The sequence below is a fragment of the Toxotes jaculatrix genome, chromosome 1, assembly GCF_017976425.1.
Source record: "Toxotes jaculatrix isolate fToxJac2 chromosome 1, fToxJac2.pri, whole genome shotgun sequence".
NCBI classification, from domain to species: domain Eukaryota; kingdom Metazoa; phylum Chordata; class Actinopteri; family Toxotidae; genus Toxotes; species Toxotes jaculatrix.
This window is the reverse complement of record NC_054394.1, coordinates 12,556,048-12,581,729: the sequence shown is the minus strand read 5'-3', so window position 1 is coordinate 12,581,729 and position 25,682 is coordinate 12,556,048.

The following is a 25,682-nucleotide window of genomic DNA, read 5'->3' as shown; positions in this document are numbered from 1 at the left end:
AGCAGTCCTGTTTTCTAACAGTGCTCTAAATGGCTCTTCTAACTTTAAGCGACATTAACAGTTTCACTCATTTATTTGTGAGCAGCTAAATTCATATATACAGTATGACAAATTAAAACACTTTAGATGCTTTCCAAAAGTATCATATAGTACATACATATGGTATCCCTTTTATGGCAAGGCACACAGCACAAATACATGTGTATTAAGACTGTACTCTTAGCTTGGAATGAAATGCATGCTTAGCTCTGAGGATTTGTTTATTGAAAGACAGATTTACACTTCTCTCCTGCACACATCATAAGTGAAAATGGGAAATTTTAAGTTGCCTCCATTTATTTTATTTTATTTTATTTTATTTTATTTTATTTTATTTTATTTTATTTTGTAACACAGACTTGAGCCTATTTGTCACTGAACATTCACTGAGAAATGGCCTATCTTTGATTGGTCTGGCAGTGATAGATGTTTTTATAGCACTGCCTCTGTAGCGCTGACAGCTCCTTACCACAGTAGAATCATCATGTCAGAGTCAGGCTGGCAGGTCCAGCACAAGAGAACACATCAACATGAGGTGAGATACAGCGTAGGCCTTAATCACCAGTTCTCATCAGGCTGTCAGGCATGTCAGGCTCCTCATAATGACCCCCTCCACCCAACCCACTCCCCTGCATCTATAAAACTATTCATACCCCTGCATAATAGGATGTATAGTATCTGGGGTGGTATATGTGACTATGGATGAATTACAATGTGTGCATTAAAGTGATGTATTGTTTTTTTCACATAGTACTATAATCAGAGAAAAGTGTTTAATCTCCTAACATTTTCACACTGAGAAAATGAATATTGAAATTATGCATTCATGAGAACACTGGGTTTGGGAACACACAGATTCTATTTCCTTGCCACCAACTTCAACTTTAAAATCATGTGAGAGAAAAGAAATTAACAAACACATGGACAAAGTCACCAAGAGGTCTAACAGGGAGCAGACAAAACTTTCACAACAATGACTATACATTCACAGCTTGATTTCATTTTATTATCTCATCTCTGCTCCTATGTCAGTCTGGACCTTATCGATTTGAAGTGATTGAATGATTAACTGATTGAAAGTAAAATAAACAGACCATCATGGATAACACATGAGACACTTATCTCCAATGTGCTCCCCAAATGGGAAAATAGTATACCTGAGGCACAAATCCCTCAAATAATCTTTCAGCGAAATATTGGGCCCCTGCAGCGTAAGCTCAAGGTGTACTGTAGTGGTAAATACACTTGACCAGATAAGACCAGAATCTGGTGCTAAGCCAGCATGCGTGTGTGTGTGTGTGTGTGTGTGTGTGTGCTCGCATGTGACTATGTGCATTTGTGTGCCAAAGACAGATGGCAACAATACAGCTTTTCAAAAAGAAGATTTGGGGAAGCAGCAGCAGGCAACAGCTCTATATCGGCAGCATAACAGGGAGAATCAGGTCGAAAAAAAAGGGAGAAAAAGATGTGATCAGAAGACAGCGCCCAAGCCAATCCGCTGTGGGAAGATGGGCAGAGCAAAGCAGAGACAGATGGGAAAGATATGAGAAGCCTAGAATGGAGGAGTCATTATTTCAGAATCATTTCTTTCTAAATGATTTTCACTGCAATTCGGCTTTATCAGACAGAATAAATTGAACTGAAGCTGGATTATGTATGAAACAGTTAATGTGACCAGTTCAAATGTATGAATTAATGTAGAAAGAAAGCCACTAAGGTCATCTCCCATCACACATTATTATGCCTTACTCTTCCCTTGATAATATACAGTAGGGCTATGGTAGAACATTGTATGTCTCAATAATCTAGACCTGGCACATTTCTTACACCTTAACTGCTTAAAATAACTGGATTTCGCAGTTCTTCCTGAGCGTGGAGCCAGGCCACAGTGCCGTTTATGAATCGTGTACAAAAAGTGGGACTTATTTGGCTCATGAGCTACATGACTGTGCCCTTCAACCTGACACTGTGAGCAAACTGAAGAACAAACAGAAAGGACAGATGGACAAAGAGAAGAAGAGGGTCCATCCAAATGGTGGTGTGATTTAGCTTTGTTCCAGACCCCTGAATTGCCACTCGCATCTCAAATTTTGTCAGCAATTCAAAAAGGTGTGACACTGCTGTTGTGAATAGCCGTTTCCTCACATGGAAACACAATGAAGCCATTCGTGTTATAATAGGTAAACTGCATGTAACCATAGACTAAAAACCAAAGACTAAGTCTTGAAAAACATGAAATTTCCCCTCTCTCCATTTAAAATGGAACGAGAGAAAAGACACTGACGTGGGGAGAAAGTTCCAGAGGGAGGGTTGGGCGATGAGGAGTAAATCGTCACCCAAAGTCTAGTGGGCTCAGCGGCACAGAGGGTGGGGTAAGGGGGGGGGGGGTGCAGTCAATGAGAGAAAACCTCTGGAGAAACACTTCAGTCGGGTGTTTTGTTGTGTTGATGTACAAAATAAAACTCAGGATAAGTTGTTCAGGGCTGGACTTGAAAGATTTCTCAGCAACATTCTTGAAATGAGGAAGTTCAGAATTTCATTTACGCACAGACACACCGCCACAGGAGGAATATACACAACCGCAGCTGCCTGCCAAATTTTCCCACAAAACCTTTGTGTGCAGCGTTTTTATGTTGTTAATTACTGTGCTGTGATGTGTTACTGTGTGTGCCGTGTCCCAGTCCCAGCACAGCAGGGATGTTGTTTGACATCACACTAAACTAACACAATTCACTAATGCAAACTCACACTGTACATTATTCCTTCTTAATTCATTGATTAATCACATCACCCCCCAATACTAATGCAGGTTACAGTTCAGATATATATTTTTTCTAGTTTCTAGCTGTTTATGACTGTGGTTACAGGAATTATTTTCTGTTTCCTTTTGTTTTCTACTGTAAAAATACCGCATAAAAAAAAGCTAACCATCATTTAAATACTTCATAAGGTCATAGGTTTTTCAATAGCCTATCAGGATTAGAAAGCTGCCCCTCATAACAGCAGAACCTGCATAAGAATCATCATGTTTTTAAGTTTCCTTCAGTATCACAGTGATATAGTGATAGTTGTCTATAAATCCGTGGGTACACTGAAAACAGGAGCCGCTACAAATGGCATCAGCTGACCAAAATGTAAACAAATGTAGGTTAGAAGAAAACAGGGGGTCATACACAAAAGCATCATGCAAGCTGTAGTAGGGTGACGGTGGGGAAATGTGGGGGCCCAGAGTGTCAGACTTTGAAAACCCCTGCCCTATACATACTATGTAGCATAGTTCCCTCACAAAATATATTGTGAGGGATTAAGTGGCATAAACAGTGGGTCTGAATAATTTTACACTCCAGGCTAATTTAGGTCCAATCCAGGTTGGAATATCCTCTATAACCAAGGGACGATACAACTGATTTCTTTCCACCAAATGTTGATTCACAGAGCCAAACACATTTTGCATGTTAAAAATCACACAGTGAAATATGAAGCAAATCCTCTTCGCTGATTTGATTTTAATCCCTTACACCAGTGGAGCATGGGCTCCTTCCAAGGAATAAACTCCAGTCCAGTTTATAATCACACACTTCTATGAAAAGGGAATCTGACATGTTTTATTCTGGAATGTTTTATTCCTTTGATCAGTGCTTTGATTCGGGGAACATGAACACATTTTAAAGCTTAAAACAACCTGACTGTCTTGATGTTAATAATCAAAACCTGCTGTTCCTTTGGTAACAGTTCAGGATGCTGAGGAGAGTGTTAAGCTGCCTATTTATGCACCGGCACTGTGGTGGTTTGTGTCTGTGTGCAAATAAATTAATTTAAACCTGTTGAAATGCAAATTTAACAAATGCCGTGCTGTTACTTTCCAACTGAACTGTTCACATTCATTATGCTTATAGGAGTAACATTATGGAGACTGTTTATATCCTCTACATTTCATACAGCTGGGCTTTCTCTGCTTTAATAATAAACACTTTTCTGGGAAAAAGAAAAAAGAAAACACTTGACTGACAGATTCCAGAGACATCTGTGTCCACATGGTATTTGTATGTGTGCAGACATGCATATTTACTCCAGGAACTGTCTGCACACGCACGCACATGCACATGCCTGTCTACAGGCATGCAAACACACGTACATGCCCAGTTATCTCGTGTTGAGGGTGTGCAAACTTCTGCATGTGCCTTTGCGAGTACAGGCACTGCTTATTAAACAAGAAGAAAAACAGTTGCTTGTTTGATTAACATCAATACAAATTCTCCCTCTCATCTAACTAACTAAATCTATGGCCACACAGTGTTTTCTTGTCTCCCTCAATTTGAATCTCAATGCTCACTCCTTTCCACTTGGCGGCATCTTTAATAAAGGCTGCTGCTTGTCGGCGAGGGTGTCCTGTCTCTAGTGAGATAGTTAATAAAGCAGAGATGTTCTGCCCACATCCAGAGGCTTTGAAAAGGAGGGGGGTGCAGGGGGGTGGTGGTGGGGGGGTTACTGAAGACTATTATTCAGTCAAGAAAAACAAGGGGCTTTACATACAGGCACCACTGTGGGGAAGCAGCGGTGAACTTTCTTCCTGTTCTTTTTTAATGTGTTTTTCTCTTCCCGAGTCTAATAGCTTCCCTGGACCCAGACAGCTTCACATTAATTGGCCAAGGAGGCGATGCCAAGGCTATTCTGCTCAGGTCCTCTGGCGCTGCCACCGCCAGCTCAATATAGACCTTGAAGTTCGCTCTTATTCTGCCTATTTCACTCTCTCTCTTTCATGTTATCTCCCTTGTCTTTCTTCCTGTCCTTTGTCTCTGCATACCTCCCCAGTCTTTGCATCTGTGATTGCTTGTTTCTCTTTTCCACAAACACACACACACACACAGCCTTAGCCTCTTCCTCCTCCTTCTTGCTCCTTCAGTCATTGATCCCTCCATTAACTTTTTTTTCTTCGTCCTCTCCATTCTCCAGATGATTCCTCTCCGTTCTCAGATTCCTCTCTTATTTTTCCTCTGTGTCTCTCCTTCACTCTCTCTCTGTCAGGAGCATTTTAAGCAGGGGCTTCACAGCAAGTCACAGCTAATTTAGACCAGTGCCCAGCGGGACTCTCACGAGGCCAACTCAGCAGGACACAAGCATGAGAGGCACCCTGAGGACCTCTTCTCCCCTTCCGTCCACTGTTTGGAAGTCGGAGGGAGAGAAAATCTTTGCCCTTACTTGGCAGAGGTTGTCAGATACCACACATGTTAGATAACATTCCCTTTGTTGTACTCTACCCGTCAATACTCTTTAGATTTGCCGTGAGGGGATTTTAAAAGGAGAATACCACTGCTTTTTATCATTCATACCCTGCTGTGCCTAGTAAATGACTGAACCAATGAGTCACCACATAGGCTACTTGCCCAATGGGAGATTTTTGTCTTCCATTACTTAATGTCTGATCTTAATTCTGTCAGACTAGCCCACCTGCCACTTGGATTATTTTCTCTGAAGAGGTTATAATAGATCTTCTCAAGTGAGAGCACATTTGTTAGATTTGCTGTCTCTCCAGTCAGGTTACCTGTGAAAAACTTACCACATGTTGTGGGGGTATGTGTCAGCATTCAAGGGCCAGGAATGAGCCTATTCAAAGCATGAGCGACAATATAATTGATTAGAATGAACTTTCTGCCTACTTTGGTTCCTTATTTTAACATCCTGCATGTCATGGCCCTGAGGGGTTTATAATGTAACGCTACCTTAAAATTCTAAAAACCCACCATAATCATTCACAGAGAAAAAGTTGAAACACACTAGAAAAAAAGAAAATGTTGTAGTGAAAACTGCCACCTTTAGGGGCTGATAGGGAGCTTTAGGCTTTAGCTCTTATTATTGGTCTTATATACAATTACACCTGACACATTCTGACTTTTTACACTACGGGGTCGTGGGTTTGAGCCCCACTCCGGACGGGCCCCACCTCCCCTGGGCTCACCACCTGTGGAAGGTGCCGTAGGACTTCGGTGCATTGCGGACTGGGCGGGAGTCACCCCCGCGACCTGGGCCTGGACCCAGATAAGTGGCAGATGATGACATGACATGACATTTAATGTAAATTCAAATATCCCAAAGTTTGTTCTGTGCTCATCAAAACTAATTTCTTATGCGGAACAAATGCACGTACAAATGTGATATTGCTAAAATTAGAGAGAGAGTTGAGCATATATATACTGACAAAAAGAGTTTGAATGTATACATTCTAAACTACTCTATAAGTTGTATAAGCACTCTGAAACAAAAGGCAAGAAAAAAAGGAAATTATTTGGTTGGAGATGTGATTGTCTGTGTGAACCTGCCCCAGAGAGAGATGTCAAGAGGAAATAAAAAATAAAAAAAATTGAAGACATCTCTCTCCCTGCCTTTTGGCCAGACTTTGAATCATGCCTCAGAGGAAGTGTGGGCCACTCATTTTGTGAATGACCTTGAGGTTGCCAAACTCTGCAGAGAGACAAACAACAAATTCCACTCTCTGTGATTCATGCTGTCAGTTTAGACTGACTTTTATATTTTTCTTATCAACCATCAGCCACATCAACATGCTGCCTTGCTTTCTCATATACTTGTTTAACAGTTTAAAAAGTAGTCTTCTGCCACCACTTTTCAAATGTTTCATGTGCAGACATTAGTCCAGAACTCAAGTAATATCTCATTCAGTGCAATCAGAAAATATGGCTTTCCTCCAGCTCAAGGCAGTGGGAATAAAACAATGATTGCAACATGGGACTTGCGGGTCTTTCCATAACCATTCACTCAATTTAAAGCCAGTGCAGCAGGACAATGGACCTGACTATACAAGCAAGAAGACCAATGAGTTTCTATGGCCAAACAGTGGAATGATCCTGATCATCCAAGTAAGTCGAAAAGTGACATTGGCTACAATGCAGGTTTCATGATGTTTTCAAAGACTACATCCAAACTTTGACTGCAAAGGAAAAACAATCAAATATTAAATATGATGACAATATTTAAGTGGTTCAAACGTATCCAAATACTTTGTTTGTGTGAACAACCTCAAATTAAAGTTGTTTGCCAGGTACTTTAACTTCATTGCTTCATTGTTACGGTTTTCTGCAGTGCAGACCTAACGCAAGAAAAAAAAAATGTGCCGCTGTCCTAATACTTTCTGAATGCACTGTACAACTCCCCTGCTGTTTGCGTCTCAACTTTCATAATGTCTCGTCAGAAACACTAAGGGGAGTTGACAGCTCATTCTCCTTGAAAAGATAAAATATATAAACATGTCAGATGGTGTCAGTCGTTGCTCAAAGTCTTAGCATCCCTGTGGAGCACAGAGTAATTCAGTCCATCTATTTTGAAGCACTGCAACGCTTAGCTCAGTCGCAAGCCTCAGCAAAGGCAGACAGAAAGACAGCTATCGATCAGAGCGAGGCTGTCAGATGTTTGAGGGAGAGGTTCCCTGGAAAGCACTGCTAACGAGCACTGCTTTCCTCCGACTGCAGCTTTTGATTCATTGGCAACGGGGAGGGAGGGGAAGACGTAAAAGATGTCCTATGGTAAATGTGTAGCTTAGTGTCACAATCGATGAAAACAGTAGCAGCGCTCCTTTCTCAGAGACTAACCCCAACACACACACACATACACACCCCTTCCTCAAGCAAAATCATGTTTGGAGTGGAAGCAATAGAGAGGCAAGTGTACCGAGCTCTAATCAAATATCCTAACACAGGGCCTGTGTATTGACCAGAATTTCAAGGCAGAATTAACCAGTGTTCCTGCCTTGTTAGTTCAATGTCTTGGAGGAAAATAGATGTTTCAGATGAAGAGGGGTGGAGAGAGAAAGAAGGGGAAATGGAAAAAGGAGAAAGTGTTCACTACAAATGAGAGAAAGTAAAGCCGTTTTCTGTCTATCATCCCGTACGTTCCTCACACAGCCAAGCTGTGGCCAGTGAAAACAAAACATACTCAGCTGTGCAAGTATTAACAGAGTGGGAAATACAGCTCTTTCTAGGATATAAAAACACATAATATAAAAATTAAATAAAGTTTTACTGCGGCATCAAATGTGATTAATCAACCTTCAATCAAAAAAAAGCCCTCTGAGAAATAATGTGACTTTATATGACCCATGTCCAACAAGTTTCATTTTTTCCTTTTTCTAAAGGTTAATAACACTTAAATGAGATCGATTCTTCTTCATATAAAGTTATAATTACTTTTTTAATGACAACTAAAATGAGAAATGAAAATGAAAACATCACTTTGAGGATTTTCTTATACTTAAGATGCAACAAGGTGCAGCAAGGACAGATGACTGTCTCCAACAAAATCCAGCTGCCAAAACCTGTCAACTAATCTACTTCTCTGTTAATGTGAGTCTTTGCATAGTGCATGTTAGTAAGAGTGTGTCATTGAAAAGGATCACACTGACAAAGACCCCCCCCCCCCCCCCCCCTTGTTTTGCAGTCACTAACATACAAAAGTGTAACAAATGGGATTTCAGTTTGGGAAAGAAAGGTGGCTTTATTTGAAAATGCTATTCAAAAACCTGTAATGCAATATGATGTCTGTCTGTGCTAATGTAACCATTAGAGACCACCCTCCTGTACAAAATGAGCCCACAGGTCGCCTATGCAAGCAGCTTATTTCAGCCCACAGTTATGGCATTACAACGGGAGCAAAGGAGAGAGTCAGGTGGCACTGTGTATAAAGCGACACAATCCAGATGGGGAGGAGGTTGGGGTGATGGTTGTGTCCACAAAATACAGGACTTAGACACTGGAGACCACTGTTTGTTTCCCGTTTTAAACTCATAGTCATTATAGTTTCTATCAACCATGACCGTTCTACCACCTTAGCTGTGTGTTTTACATTGTTACCATCATGAAAAAGGTCCAGTACGTCTGTTGCTGCTACACTGCTCTGGGTCACATCTGAGGTGGGGATGAGTCAGCAATTTAAGCTGGAGGAGCTGCTGAACAAATACCTCTCCGGGAAAGGAGTACATTTTGATGTATCAGTGAATTTATTGTTAATAATAAATGTTGAAAATAATCTCTCAGTTACTGTTGCCTTATCTACTTTTTTGTCTTTGCTTTCTTTTGTTTTGTTTTGTCTTTTTTTCCCCAAGATGATTAACATGTCAAAGCTGAAAACTCGCTACAAAATTATACAAAATGTGTCCAAACACTGTTTGGACTGTTTGTTTCACTTTAATCTGAGGAGCTGGTGTTTTCATATGCCATTAGTCTGACTGTTCTACCTAAAACACCAATGATCTTTAAGCTAAGCTGTATTTATGTACAAATGTTAGTACAAATAAAGAATTTTGTTCCTGCACTGATATCAAAATATCTGAAAATAAAATAAAGAAGCAGAACAAGAGAGTTTTACAGCACACACAGATCAATAAGCATTTTTGGAGTCATTTTTTTAAATAAGTAACTGTTAATGAACAAGTTGGCAGCTAGCATTTAGTGAGCACTGTTATATTTACTCTTTAATTCTGTAACTTTAATAAACCGCATCCTCCCTTTTCCACCATTTGTATTTGCCACATCCTTCTATCCACTTATAAACTCTGCCACGTTGCAAGCTGAGTTAGACGAGTGAGTGGTTCGCTGTAGTGCTCCAGAGGGGATGTGGATGTGTCAGGGAGGAGGACAGACCTCTAATTAGCTGCTTTCTATCTCTTGGGAAGGGAGGGGCTCTAAGATGCTGTCCCTGCTTCCTAATGAGCGCACTGGAGACCACCGAGACAAACGCTCACAAGCTACACCATGCCGTACGGCATTTCTGCCTATAGGATAGTACATTTCACGCTCCTCAAACTGTTTGTCCCTAAAGGTCTCGCTTCTTTTTTTTTCCCCCACCTGTATCATTCTCTCTTCTTTCTCTCCTTCCCCTTCAGCTATTGTATTCTCCCACTCTGGCAGCCTGGTCCCCTACACCAACAACAACAAGCCACACTTCCAGAGTTGGAGGGCTCTTTCTTCCCTGGAGATTTTAACACACACGCACACACACACACACACACACACAATTACTGCCCAGGTACTAGAGACAGTCCCTCTATACAATGTCCCATTATTGCTCCAATGTGCCAAGCAAAGAATCAATACACAGCTCCTTAAGCTCCTACAAAGGAGGCTTTAATATGCAACAGTAACCACTGAAGATAATAAATTACTTGAATGTCTGACTGTACTTGTGCAAGTGATTACCTTCTCAGTTTGAGGAAGATCATCATCTGTTGACTTGTGCAAGGGAGGAAGTCTGAGGAGAGAAATCATACACCCCCACTGTATAAGAAATGGCTTGGCGGGCTGTGTTATGTTGGGGTTTGATTAAAGAATGCCTCTCATTAAATGGTTCCCTCCAGTTACTAATCAAAGAAATGTCGATATCTGGGAATTAGCTCGCCAAACACTCTTGCCCTGCTGTTTTTTCCACCCTCCCTCTTACTTTTGCTTACTGTCTCTCTTTTTTCCCCTCATTTTCTTCCTCCATTTGATCCTCTCTCTTTCTGCCTGACTTTCACTCCATTTCGTTCACCCTTTCGATCTGAATCGCCATGCACTCGCCCTCTCTCTCATCCTCTATAACTCCATTCTTCTCCTTCCTCTCGCCCTTCCTTCTTTTCCTTCCTCCTTCTCTGTTCATCTCTTTAGTATTGCCACTAGCACTGGTCTGTTTATTGCTGGCAAATTAACCAAGAGGAGGAAGTCCCAGCGGTGCCAAGCTGAGCTCAACTCATGTAAAAACAGTCAGTCAGCCATACAGCCATTGTCAAAAACAAACAGAAGTCAACTGGTCATGAAGCTACAATTTCTTTTGGCTTTCTATGTTTTCCACTGAAGTTATTAACCTTATCTTGGGCTTGGGTGGCAGTGGTTAGTTGGAGGTGATTACAGCAGAGGCTGATGAGCTGATGAAAAGTTGTGAAAGCAAAGCTGTGCCACATGTAATCAAATCTTAACCCTGCGTCATGCAAAACCTTTTCATTCCAATTAAGGGAAATCTCCGTGCTACGAAACACCAACATGTATTGGAAAATCAGTGCCCGATGTCATCAAAGTTAGCTACACCCTGGTGCCAAAATCTTGCAGAAAGCCATCCCAGAATATAAGTGTTGAAACAAATTAATGCCCACGGGTTTGGAATGAGATGTTCAACAATCCAAATCTGACTCAGTGACATTTATAAACAATTAATTTGCAAATATTTTTTAAATAAGCATAATTGCATTTTCGGCTAACATGACGATATGTTGTTAATTTATTTGGCAGTTATTTTGATCCTGAAAATCCTCACAGACAGTATATTTGTTTTCTGCCAAAATATCTAATATTGCAGAACAATGTCCCCTTGTAAGTACTACAGCTTTATGAAACTTTTGGTTTAGGCACTCACAGCACTTGGTCAAGGCTGGGAAAAGATTGTGGTCTGGTTTTATACAGAAAAACTTCACTTCACTTCAGGCACAGCCTGTTTATTTATTTATATTTAACAAAAAAACCACAGTCTTTCTCTAATCTTAACCAAAGTGCTTTTGTTGTCTAAACCCAACCACAGGCAGGGCTGTGGATTGAACTCTGGTCTCAGGTGTGGCAGTCGAGCCCACCTTCCACTCCAACCACCTCTTTGTGACTCTGCTGCCAATAACAAATGCAGCAGTTGAATCTGAACATAATCCTACCATCAATTACGTTTAAATAAGGTCTTAGACTAAGTGCTTTGTTACATTGCACATAGAAAAACTATGTGTATTATTGCCGTTACACCTCACATAGAATAATCAGCTGCATTTTCTAAATCTGACTATATTAAATGCCATCATCAGTTCATGAGAGCTTACTACTTCTTAAGAAAGTTTGCTGCTGTGAACACGCAGCTTAGAGAGCAGAACCCTTTACCGATATAAACAACATATCATAATTAGCATGTAATTATAGGTGCACTGTAGTCACCATATTTAAAAATCTCATTTAGAGATTTTATGACAATTTCATACTTTTCCTCACACACATAGACCTCTGTCAAAATGAACAAGTCCTGCATTTCACGAAAATTAAATTTAACCTGCAGTGCTCATGTGGCTGCTCCCTTTATACTTTATCTTCATCAATCTGTCTGTCTCTGCCTGACCTTTCTTGTATATTCAACTGAACATTTTTAAAGGTTCCCACCAAAATCCATGCGCTCTTCTTTGTCTGATCATGCCCTTCACTAACCGCAGACCACAGGGCAGCAGAGCTCCCATCAGAGCCTCCCTCATCCCTCTGCTGTCTTTTACCCAGTTTTTATGAGTGTTAGATTCACTCTCTCTCTCTGTGGCAGACACAGAGGGTGGCATCAACAAAAAGACTCGGCTCCTGTCAACTGATCTCTGCGTCCTTTTGTGTTGACACTATTTTGGTGCCCTGTGTAAAAAGCTACAAAGGTTTTCTGCTTCACACTCTGTTGGCTAATTGCATCAAAGCATTTGGAGACTGTTGTCTCAGCCCCCGTGTTTGTACAAGCATCAAAAAGAGAGAGCTCCAGCACCAGGAACCTGTGCCAGATATCATCTATCCACCATGGAGGGACGCAAGAATGCAGAAACCAGGAGAGTGTGACGGTGGCATTTGTTTGCCCCCACCCCCGACCACCAAATACAACAAACACAAATTTATAAATTCAGTGTCACTCTTCCCTCTCCCAATAATGGCATAAATCGTGTGGAGCAGTTTGCCTAAGATAGAGAGAGATGGAAGTTGTATGGAATGAGCATAGAAAGAGACGAGGAATGGAAAGGTGTGGAGAGAGTTAGAGAAAGACAGGGAAGGGAGAGAGACAGAAACATTCTCTCATCTTCGCACTGAAGCACAGGACAGATGGCGTGTGTGTGTGTGTGTCTACGCGTGCATTCACGTTTCTGTGTTCATATCCATGTCTTACCATAATCATGTGCAAACAAACTATATGTCTACATAACTGTGAAAAGAACGTGTGTGCAGATACTGTACACTATACACTGTACTTGCACGGAGTGTGGCCACACAGAGCCGTGGAGCCGGGTTTTGTTGGAGCTGAAATGCTGGCTGTGTCTGTTCGTTCAGCCATGTGACGTGATTTATGTGTGAGACACAGAGTGTAAATGTCCTGCCTGTGACCAGCAGACCAAACAACAGACCAAAACCCGAAGACCAACAAAACTGATTATACAGTGTTTTCCAACTACTCTCCTATAGTTCCTTCCATTTTCTCTCTACCTGCTCCCCTGTCTATTTATCTCTCTCTGTCCTACTCTTTCTCTGATTTGTCTTTTCTCTCACTCTAACCTGTTACACCTGGTTTCTCCCTTTCTGCCCACACCCTGATTTTGTTCACTCCTGCATCAGGAAACTTTGCTAAACGTACCCAGCCTCCAGTCACATGTAAACCTGCTAACCTGCCAATAATGACTGAGCACCATAAGTTAACTTTGATTAGTTTGCTGAGTTTTGGACAACTTTCGAGGTTCACGGAGATAAATGCTGTACTGTCTGAAAGGTGAAAAACAGACCCAGGGATGGATTTAACTTGAACACTTTGTATCAGAATACCTTAACTTTCACAACATAGCAGCCGGCATCTCTAACAAAGTAAATACATTAATGAGCCCAGTTTTATGAAACCAATAATATGAGCATCAACTCAGTCCATGACATAAACAGAATTTCATCTCAGTTCAGCTTCTCATGTTCCAATACTTGAAGCAGTTTATAGTTCTACACAGCTTCTTTCAGTCAGGTTGTCTAGTTTTGTCAGTTGGATCCTTTAGGTATGAAAGGTCAAAGAGTCGTTACTGTTCATCATCCTAGTAAAGTTTCTGTGTACCCTGTTATTTGTACTAAGTCAGCGTCAGAATAGCGTGATAAATCCTACCACACCGGTGAACTTGTGCGAGGAAGAAGGAACAGGTGAGATCCCTCCCTGATGAAGAAGCAATCAGATCTCCCAGTGGCTCGCCATCTCCCTCGTCAGAGAGAAAATCCAGTTCCCAGTTTCTGGAATCCAAGGAGCTTCCAGTGATATCAAAAAACCTAGCCTGCACAACAATATAAAACTCTTACTGATTACAGTATCTAAAATTTGATCACATATCATCATATATATTCTCAGAATACACAGTAGATAATATACTTATAATATAGATCTGTGATAAAAGCAGCAGCATGAACCCAAAACACTTTATGGAATGTTTTAAATCCATGTTAAATTCATTATCAACTGTTTTTAGCTTTTAACCAAATTGTGATTATGATGATTACCATTCATTTTTACATGCTTGCCCTTACATCATGAACTGAAACACAATTCAATATGAAATCCTTCGCACCTTAGCACACTAGCTACACTGCTACATACACTGCCACATTCACTTACTACACGTTAACAGTGAAACATGGGCCCCGTTAATGAGCTTTAAACATGTCACAGCAGCAACTATGGCATTTTGCGGTTGGCACATTACCGAGTACACAAACACACACACACACACACCTAGTGCGCAGAGTAACGAAGCGACATAGGCTACCGCCATTAGCTACATTAGCCTAGCTGAAAATGACTCACCTAGATGGTCCAATTACAGCAAACCCACATCAACAGGATTCAGGTCGTCTCAGTCACTTCTGGTATCCCTTCCGACTACTTTCAAATGGTTGGACCCTAATGTGTAATAAGCGATGACAGTTTACGTCTCATTTCTTACTCTTTAGCGTGCGTTTCTGTCGCTGTTTCTCGTACATACTACCGCAACTGCTACCTGAAAGAGGGCGGGACTTGCTTCCTCCCTCCTATAGCAGTTCAGTACTGTGTGATTGGACCAGTGACAATAAAAGAAACATGGCAGACACATAAATCAACCAAATAACTTCAAATAACCATCCTTAACCAGAAAGCAGCAAGAAAATAAAATTATGATTTAATATTAAATATTTAGCAAAATAAGGATTATTTTACCACCCTTTTTTAACACATGTACACTTTTGCATTGCCTCTTAAATATGAACATCTCTAACAATGAGATGGTTGCCATAATATTAAAGCAAATTACATATTTTTGTCTTAATTCAATTGGCATCGTGTGTGTATGTGCTGTTGAAAAGCTGTGTTCTCATTATCCAAACAAAAAACACAAATGTACATATGTAAATGGATTTCATTTACATGTATATGCTGGTTTTCTCCCAAGAGCTTCATTATTATACTATAGTCATGCATTTACACACACATGTGCAAGCAAGCTGTCATGCAAGGCTGGCTTAACAATCAAAAGCAATTGTGGTTCAGCCTGTGACTTAAGGACACTTCAGCAAGTGGGAGATTGAATCACCAACCTTCTGATGAATGACCAATGATATAAGCTGAGACCACATAGTAAAGACAGATCTTTGTTTTCACATACAATAATGGTAGAACAACATTTCTGCTGTGGTAGAATAGCAAAAAAAAATTGATAAGTAAACCAACAAGCAAGTTGGACCTTGTGTTGGGAAATGGTTGTTTCCAAGGTGAAGAATGAACCTTCAAGCTGAATATTTAGTTGTATAAGTTCAGCCCTTCAGCATATAATGCTAGGATTGTTTTGGGGACAAGGTTAGATGGGATGCAGGATGTGTGAGGAGAGGAGACCTGACAGGAGATGCAAGAAGTAGAAAGAAGACAAGAGTAGAGAAGGAGGAGAAGAAGAGAGAAATAAAGGACATGAAAACAGATTAGGACAGAGAGGAGTGTCAACGTCCATGTGTCCAGGTGTAGAAATGATGGGGAGAGGCAGATTGTGTGTGTAAATTACTGGTCGGCATGTTGAATATTTATGAGGCAGACAGAGGCAGAGGGATAATTCAAAGTTTAGGTGGTGCGAAAGGGAAAGATGGACACGGGCAGAAAATTGGAAGGGACAAAGTGTCTCTTCTGATGGATAATGACAGCCCCAAGTCACAGATTAAAGCCCAGACAACTGCTTCAGTAATGTTAAAACCGCCACAGGGCTTTTGTCAATGAAAGCAACAGAAAAAGAGGGCAGGGAACAGACTGAAAAAGAGGGAGAGAGATGAAATAAAGGAAAATGTAGAGTATAATGAACACACAATCGCTAATAGCTATGTCTCAGAAACTATACAATGGTCCTAAATGAAGATGTAATTGCAGGGTCACTAAATTCATGTCCGCTTTATATTGAACAAATAAGATTAAATTAATTGCCTATTATGCAGTGGCATAAATGTTATTAATTGAACATGTTCAAGAAAATCTAACAACAGAGCCTAAATGTATTTCTTAAATCCCAGACTCAAACATATAAAACATATCAAAACTGGTTGAATTACACTATATAAAATAAATGTAATTTGTATAGCTGGTTGTTAAACATTTTGAAATGTGTCCATCACACCTAGCATTGGAAATAGTTGCATACCAATTTGCAGTCGCAATTACTTATTGTGTGATCATGTAGCTCCACATTAAAATCAGACTGCATGGTGGATGCATGTACATGCATGTACATGTACACTGCTGCTGCAGTGGGCCAACCAGAGCGTTCACAAACATAGTGGCACATATAGCAACGTAAAAATTAGAGCACTGAGTTCCCTCAGGCAGGGGAACCTCCTGGTTTTGGAGAGAAGCATCTGGACAATACTGTCCCAGAGGCCTGAATGCTGGCAACTAACCGAGGAGTCCTCACTGTGTCTGAAGACAGAATACAGAGCACAGCACAGCTCCCTGTCCAGAATAACACATCAGTCAGACAACTGGGGCCAATTCACGCGTCTGACTGAGCGACATACATAGACAAGGATAGAATTAGGGGAGGAAGGAAAAATTTCTCAAACTCGGAGTCGTGCTTGTGTGCATGTTTTTTTGACAAGCAAAACTCTTTCATGTCAAGAAAAAGTTTACACAAGAACCTCTTGTACATCATGTCCTCATTGTTTCTTCAGCTTGAACAAGATGAATGTCGGCTTTAAACTAAAGGAAGAAAACAAGGTTATCTATACCCATGTGTGTGTAAACTGACATGGGCTTGAATTGCACTTCTTGAGTACCACAAATTATGTTGCATGACCTATGTGTGAAATACACGGTGCTATCATGTACTAAAAATGAAGCACCTTTGTTAAAACCACTCCTGTGTATGCTTGCATGCGTAAGTAGAGATGCAAGGAAGAGACAGGGACAGCGGAAGGCATCCAGTAGACAGAAAGAAATCACACAAAGATAGATAGATAGAATGGGGACAGCTTGGTCAGGACCAAGAGGAGAGCAGCGGCAACAGCTGTTCCTTTATCCTGTTCTCTCTGAGCGTAGATACCAACACAACATGGCAGCACACCCTGGGGACAAATCAGAAAAAAGGCTCTTAAAACAAAACCCAATCACGTTGCTGTATCATTAACAGGCTTTCCTCAGGTGTGTACTCTATTAAGACTCCCATCTGTAGTCACATCTACATCACTGCACATTCTGTGTCTGGATCAAGCTTGTGCACACTAGAGAACATTAAATAAGCCATTTTTGTCTACTGCTGCAATTAAATACTATGCACGTCTTGTCAAGTTTAATTTTCTGCATTTGCATAGCATGCAGTGAAATTAATTTTATATTTAGATCTTTGCTGTTTTGAAACTATAAAGTTTACATTGTCAAACCTATGTTGAGATTAAGCAATGTCTCTGCCATTAAAAAAGTATTTGACATTGTAAGATTGTAAAGTGGCATGGTTCCAAGGGGATTATTTTCTTGCCGAGGCTTCTGCTTTTCCTTGTGGGAGTAAGGAGATTGACAGTAAGCAGAGCCTGATATAATACATGCACTGATATGAAAACTCAACTCAGGCACAATGAAACACAACAAAATCGAAACTCTGGCAAAACAGGAAAAAAAATATTCACTGCAGCTAAGGGTTTTTTTTTTCAAGTACGTGGCAATTTCTTTCCATACAGTGCTGTATAAGCACAAAATGTCAGCTTTTTCTTCTCGATGGGAGGAAAACCAAACCTGATATCTGGTAACTATGATGACTGCTGAAACATGAGTTTGTGATGCCAACTTTTATGAGCAAATTTTGCCCGTGCACACTGCCCCTGTGTGTGGCCACTTGGGAGCTGCAGAAAGGAGCTGTGAACACAACACTTACACATACACATATAACAGTTGCCTTTTTACACATCCAGCAGACAAGGAGCAATATGAATCTATTTGGAGTTGTGTTTTCTAGCTAGTCGTTTGTTGTCCATCTGGATGAAAGGCTGAGAATGGAGGGGTTTCTTAGAGCTTTTTTGCTAAAAACAGCTGCCTGCTGCGTTCGAAAACATGCTATGAGAGCAGCAACGGTGAACCAAAAAAGTAAAGCTGTGGACCATAAAACGAAAACAGTGAGCTACAAGATGTTACAATGCTCCGAGAGCAGAGGGGAACTGCAAAGTCAAGTGACAATTCTCTCGGTGAATCACACAACTCTTTTACATACAAATAGTCGTGTGATTCACTGTTAACATCAAATTATTGTTAAATTCTTTAACATGTAAGTTTTAATATGAGTGACCAAAATAGTCACTGAAAAATCTGCACATAGGCATTTATATTAACATACAATCATAATATATAATATCATATAAATTATAACATATATCATAGTTTGCATTTCTGATTTCCAGCTGCGAATCATGTAGGTTCACAGGAGGACGTTAAAGACACATTTCAGGTCTGTTTTGGCTATTACAATAACGAACTTCAGCCCCACTTTGAGGAAAATGTTGAATTTTGCTCCTCTGTAGCTCCGAAACATTTTCATCTTCACATACTCTGACTAGATGTAGTGTACAATGTATATCTTATTTTATATCTTCATCAACTTTTAACTAAGTCGCCTCAATACATTCTGGTCATCGAGGCATCTCAGTAATCTATAAAATGACTGTATGTTTTGCAGCATCACCCAAGGCCAGGCCAACAGGGCAGGCTGAAGGGAAATGGAAATATTAAATATAGATGGCTGTTGCTGACAGCAAAGGGGAAAAGAAATAAACTTTCCAACCATGGAACACCCTGTCGACAATATATGCCCCCATCCTTATTATCAAGAGGACTCATGTCAGCCCTGTCAGAGTACTTGAAGTGTCTTGCTATCTGTGGAGATGTGTTAAGTAGATGTTGATCCAATGCTCCCCCTTTGCAGCTTTTCATAGTTTCAGAACTTTCTGGCTTGGCAACCTGATAAGCCAGTTTCACCATTTAAGGCAGTTTTCAGCCAGTAAATTGTGAACAAATCCCAACAATGACATTAAATATATAAGATGATGTGTATTTATAACAGTGCTTGGCCACCATCTGGGCATGAAATCACCCCATTCACCAGCCAAATGCTGTATAATTTTGGCTGTGGTGGGTGGCTCAGGCTGTCTCACTTTTACCCTGGCAGGTCGGAAGATTGTTTTCAAACTGCGTTTTTCCTATTCTAAAACTGCCTGAGCTGCTAAAATTTTAAATTGAGCAGGAAAATTTAGTGTCCATCAGCCTCTGTGACAGGAAAAGTTTCATGCCTTGGCCTTTATTTAACTAACTGCACATAATACTGCCTTGAGGCAAACAGTCTCTAGTCAGTGGGGCCTCCATTATCTCAAAGGGACAGGTGTTGAGCAAAGCATATCCAGCATGGACGAATTATTAGAAATGGCCCCTCACCCCTCCTATGTAGGACCCTCTATAGACTGAAAGAGACACTAGTCGTATCATTTGTTGTCATTTTGCAATCATTTTCTATCTGTTTTCAGTCGCTGTGCTTCCAATTTTGGTCATTTTGCCTCTCTGGGGTTGTTTTGCCTCCCTGTATGGACATTGTGTGTCTTTTAACTGAGCTCTCTGACTTTCAAACAAGAAATACTAACAGTCACTTCTTACAGGGGCTGTCACTTCCTATACAGGCCCGGGGGCTCAAGGGACGCATTCAGTAATCCATCCATGATGTTCAGTCACATTTGACTTTTATATTTTTAACATGGCCTGTTGCCGTTGCTTTCAGTAAAAGGAACATTTCATTGTTTGTGCAACCCTTATTCCCAGGAAATCTGTGATATTTTGCTAAACTGTGAGTTTTCAGGTTCATTTGCAGTCTGCCACTCAACATGTTCAACAGCTTTCGGCAAGACTTTTCATTTTAGTCTCAGTGACTGTTAAGAGATCGGGACATGAATCACTAGGCACTTACCCTCTACTTAAAACCTAAAGCCATTACCATTCTAACGCGTACCCAGGCAGGGGTACTACAATACTATCCTTTCATATCACACACAGCATGATGGGATGATTTTCCCAAGAAATAGCCATTTTTTTCTTACAACTGTATAAAATATAAATGATAAGGAGCAGTGGAGCAGGCAGAGATTCAGCCTTGCTGTATAATGTGTCATTTTCCTAAGATCACTATGAACAGAAAGTACCAAACCGTCTAAAATCCAAATTCAACTTTTTGGTTTTTAGGAGTAAATGCCAACTCTACCAAGGGAGAACCAGTAAGGAACAGCTAAGGAGTTATCCTCCTATAACAATTTGATGATTTATTAACACAGAGTACTTAGGATTCAGGTACTTTCAAGTATTTAGCTTCTTCTAGTATTCTACATTAACTGAACTGAACTTTTGGCTGACCCTTTGAGACATAATGAGTTACAAAGAAAACCATTTTACACCTTCTCCACAATATCTACTAACACATTTATGGGTCCCTCCCTATCTGAGGTCTCACTTTGATGCATGTGCAACTTAGAGTTTTAAGCTTGTCCTCTGAGGGCCAGCAAATTACTGATGTAAATTTATGATAATATGAAATTTGTTTGATTTTTATTGTTATTTTCATTTCGTTATTTTCTGTTCCTGAAGAATATATGTTGATCATTTATGTATGGCATGTGGCAAGTAAAAGTTGAATTATTTTTAGCCACTGGAGCGTTTCATTGTTGTCCTACATAGCATGTGGGTCAGTGTGTATAAAGTGTGACCTTAATTCTACAAGGGTTAGGGGTACGATTCCCCTATTGACCCCACATTGTGTTTGGATGACAGCAGCTATCAAATGACATATAATGTTGCAATCTATTTTACCTTTAACTATCTACAGGGTGCCAGTGTGTGCTGTGGTGCATATTGTTATAGTGGATGATTAATTAGCTCATAGTTCTTCCCCAGGTAATGTTGATAGGAGTGTGATGCCAGAGTCTGTTGACGAGACTTCCTTGTCCGTGCATTTCCGCCTTCAGCTGTTAGTATTTTGTTAATTTCCTTTTTTGCCTGGCATGAAAGCTAAAACCCCACACAAAAATCTTCTCTGAACACAGCTTTCTTCCGTTTCGCTATTAAGCTCCACAGAGATCTCACAGGAATTATAGTACAATGCTGCTTCTTGTGATTCTTGTCAGTACTCATCAAGAATTGGGAAAAAAAACCTTGAAAACTTGTAGTAAAATGTCTGCAGACTGGTGGGTTCTATTCTTTGAGGATTTTCTGTTTTTCCTCTGATTTCATTAGAACAGCACGTCCCCCCGGGCCCTGAGTTGGTGACTGATTACGGATTCTGTCTGTCGACAAGCTTAGCATCAGTTTGAACTGTGTGCATGGTTGCATAAATACCCATTTCATTATACTCTGACAGTGACTCCAACACAATATTTGCCTGCATCAAAAAAAGAGCCTTTTCAGCCTTCTTGGATGGCATCGCTTTCAGAAAGCATTAATCGTAAAGGCCTTTACAAGGTTTGTATGATGCTTCAGCTACTCAACAAACAACATAACCACTGAATCAAGAAGTGTGTTACTGTTTTTTTTTCACACATTTAGTTTGTTTTGTTGACAACCTACAACAAAACAAACTAACCATTTTCTGTCACATTCATAACTGTACTGAAGCCTCTCATCTCTTTGAGTCATAACCACAGCTCTATGAACACTGTGGAGCCCTGTATTTGGGCCATTCCACCAATTAATGTTATTTCACCCATTAAAGGGGCAGTGTGTAAGAACTAGCCAACTTCTGAATTTGTACTCCAAACAAATGGGGGGCAGCATGTTACCAGAAAGTTGGGGTGTCCATCCCAGTCATTACAAACAAGGAAATTCACTCTTTGGTACTTCCTCCATCCTCCCCTTCCCCTGTGCCAGAGTCAAACTAGTCTCCTGGCATACTGGGACCACACGCTCATCATCCTCTCATGTTCGGCTGAGGGCAGATTGGATGATATAATGATTCACTATTGCTTCTGGAGGTACAAAGTGGTATTATGAGACAGGACAGGCCAGGGCTAGCTATTTAGCATGCTAACTTCAGTATATCAGTACATCTTTGACACAGAGTCAAAACTGTAATTTCTTCAAATTTTGTTGATGTAATCTTGGTTATTTTTTAACGTTTTAAACTGAAATATTTACATACTGCCCCTTTAAGAGATTGTTTAGAGGGTGGAGTGTTTAACACAAACCAAAGCACTCAGCTGGGCAGAGGTGGAAGAGCGACCAGTACCCTGCTCTAAGTCATTAAGTTTTATTGACTGTCACTGTACAGTCAGTCAGCCAGAATAACCGCTCATCTTGCACTGTAAGTGAGATTGATCAGTCATACACATCAACAGGTGTATCCCTGCTGTTAAAAACATATGTGGGCGAAGACCAATACATCCAGCAGTTCCACAGTAGTCACTAAACCTCACCTCTCCTCAGGACACAATAAAATCACTTACATCCATCGGTCTCTTGAAAAACTTGAACTCTGAAGATGCGTTTACACATAAACAGCCAAGGAGACCACCTGTCTCCACCCAATATTTCTGCAGAAGAGACTTCTCACTGCAGAAGTGAAACACACCCACCCGCTTGATCAAATCATGATCCACCAGTGGAGGGCATCATCATCATCTGCTGCTTATCTGGGTCCAGGCCCAGGTTGTGGAGGCAGCTGCCGCCCAGTTCACAATGCACTAAAGTCCTACAGCACCTCCCACAGGTGGTGAGCCCATGGGAGATGAGTGCCGTCTGGAGTGGGACTCAAACCCACAACCCTGAGAGACTGAGTCTCATGCTACCAACTGAGCTAACCGGGCGGCCCAGTGGAGGGCCTTTGACGAATTGCATGGAAGGCTCAATATTAGCATGTCTGGAGGAACATAAGATGGCTGTACTTTGAAAATAAGAATCCCAGTCAGGTAACTGAAGCTTACAGGGGACTGAGGGGTAGGATGGATTTTCCAGATGGCAACAGAAGCTGATCAGGGGCTCTTAAGTGATGTGGATTTTAAAAATAAAAGGAGGTATCTGGAAAATTCTAGGGGTCTCTGAAGGAGACTGGAAAGGTCGTGAGTTGGACAGATTATCATATTAAAAGTGCCAACAAGTTTTTAAGAGGGAAACTATGGAGGTTTGAACTGGTGTGACTTTCAGACTGAAAAAAAGACTAATAAGGAGTGGTTTTGAAAATAAGAGCCCTAACAAATGTGAAAGTAGTGTGGTTGAGGGATTTCTTCTCTCTCCTCATGGTAATGAAAACAGGTAGGAAAAGGTCTAGGATCGAGACTAGTTTGTTAAGGTATGGGTAAGTAAAGTAAACAAGCAAACAAATATCCATCCATAGTTGGGTTGCTGTGGCAGCAGGTTAAGTAAGGTAATCCTGACATCCCTATCCCCTGCAGTCTTTTCCAGTTTCTCCAGGGGGTGTTCCCAGGCCAGATGAGATATATATATATTCTCTCCAGCATGTTCTGGGTCTACCTTGGAGCCTCCTACCAGTTGGACGTGCCCGGAAAACCTCCAATGGAAGGCATCGGGGAAGCATCATGATCAGATTGCCCAAGCCACCTCAACTGGCTCCTTTCAGCAAGAGAGAGAGCTTAGTTTAAATTGTTAACAACTTTTGTAAAACCCAAAGGAAAACAAAATTTGTCTCTCTTAAGAAGAATATTTTTCACAACATAAGATTTGGAACACAATTATAAAAACACATTTTCAAGAAATGAGAAAAAGATTAGGTCAAAATCTTAGTGAAGACATCACAGCCTGACATTGGAGAAACTGTAGATGTGTGTGTGTGTGTGTGTGCGTGTGTGTGTGTGACTGTGTGTGTTTGTGGGTGTGTTTGTGTGGTATGGCAATCTGTATTTCTTCTATTACTATTGATGTTTTTGTATATCAATAGTCCAGGAGCGTAGAATAACCGCTGACAGAGCACTTTAATCCAGTAACAGGACTTGTATCTGTGGAGCTCTTTGTGTCTCTCCAGCTGATCAATAAGAAATGACACTGTGTCTGAGAGGTCAAACATGCTGTCTGTACTGCCCAGTGCATTTCAAAATTATTTCTAATCCATGCATACTTCTAACAGTACAGTCTGCCTTGCCCAGTAATAGATGTAATTGGTTCACATAAAAGAGTCATTTCAGTTTGTCAGAAATATACCATGATATCTTCTTTTTGGGATTTGACTGTACCGTCCTTGTTCTATTAACATATGAGAAAACACCCTGAACAGGTAACATATTGTTGTCAGGAGCATTAATAAATGTGGTGCAGGGATCCCTAATGTTCACAGAACAGCTCTTCATCGGCCCATCTGGCTGAGTCTGGAAGAACTACTGAATTAAATCCAATTTTTATGATGGAGCATACAGGGTATCCTCATAAACACATATGACATATATATGTTGTCTGCACAGATACTACCAGTATTCATACAGCTGAAAGATAACATGGTAAACTTACTATAGGGCCTGTCTTTCACCAATTCCTTTGAACATATGTGCTCCCACAGTCTCCTCTAAATATTAATGCCTGCATCCAGCTGTGAGAACCTAACCTGTTTCAGCTGGAAATCAATAGCCTGTGTGAATCCATTGCTTTCCTCTTGCATCACATCCTGTGTCATGAAAGCTGTGTGCCGGAGTAGCTGTTGGATGTTTCTATGTCTTATCCATTCTGTTCTGCATGTAAAAAGAAAAAAGCACGATATATTCATTATGAATCAGTGTTTTACAAGTGTAGTTCTAAACAGTGTTTATTAGATCTGACTCTCAATGACAGACTTTTCTACAGTGCTGCGTGTAGAAGTCAGTGCTTGCAGTAGTAAGAGTCTGTGAAGTGCGATAATAGAAGAACCCAGAAACATAAGTAAATAACAACAGTCTAATCCCAAAAACAGTACAATCCAAAACAGAAGTACAGTGGATGTGCTGAAGTTATAGCAAAATATACCAGAGGGAGAAGATGATTTTTCCAGCAACCAACACAAAATTGGGAAGAGAGAGAGGATTTTCATCCCTTAACCCGTTAAAATTTTAACGGAGAATTTTAACATGCTATCTCTGTGTTTTATCATACCTACATAACTACTGCATTTAAGGTGGTGCACATGCAGCACAGCATGTGAAAGCTGAGAGTCTTATCTTTTCAGTGATATAAACATTTACAAGATACAACAACAACTGTAGGCACAACTAAACCATCTTCTAAAAAACATCAAAGTAATAGTGTCGACGCTTATTGTTTTTTTTTTTCCTCTACGCATCCTGCAGTTCCAACATGCATAGCAACAACAACAAAAATGGTCTTGTTTTGTCCAGGAATGTTCAAAGAATCACATCCAGTGGAAAAATACA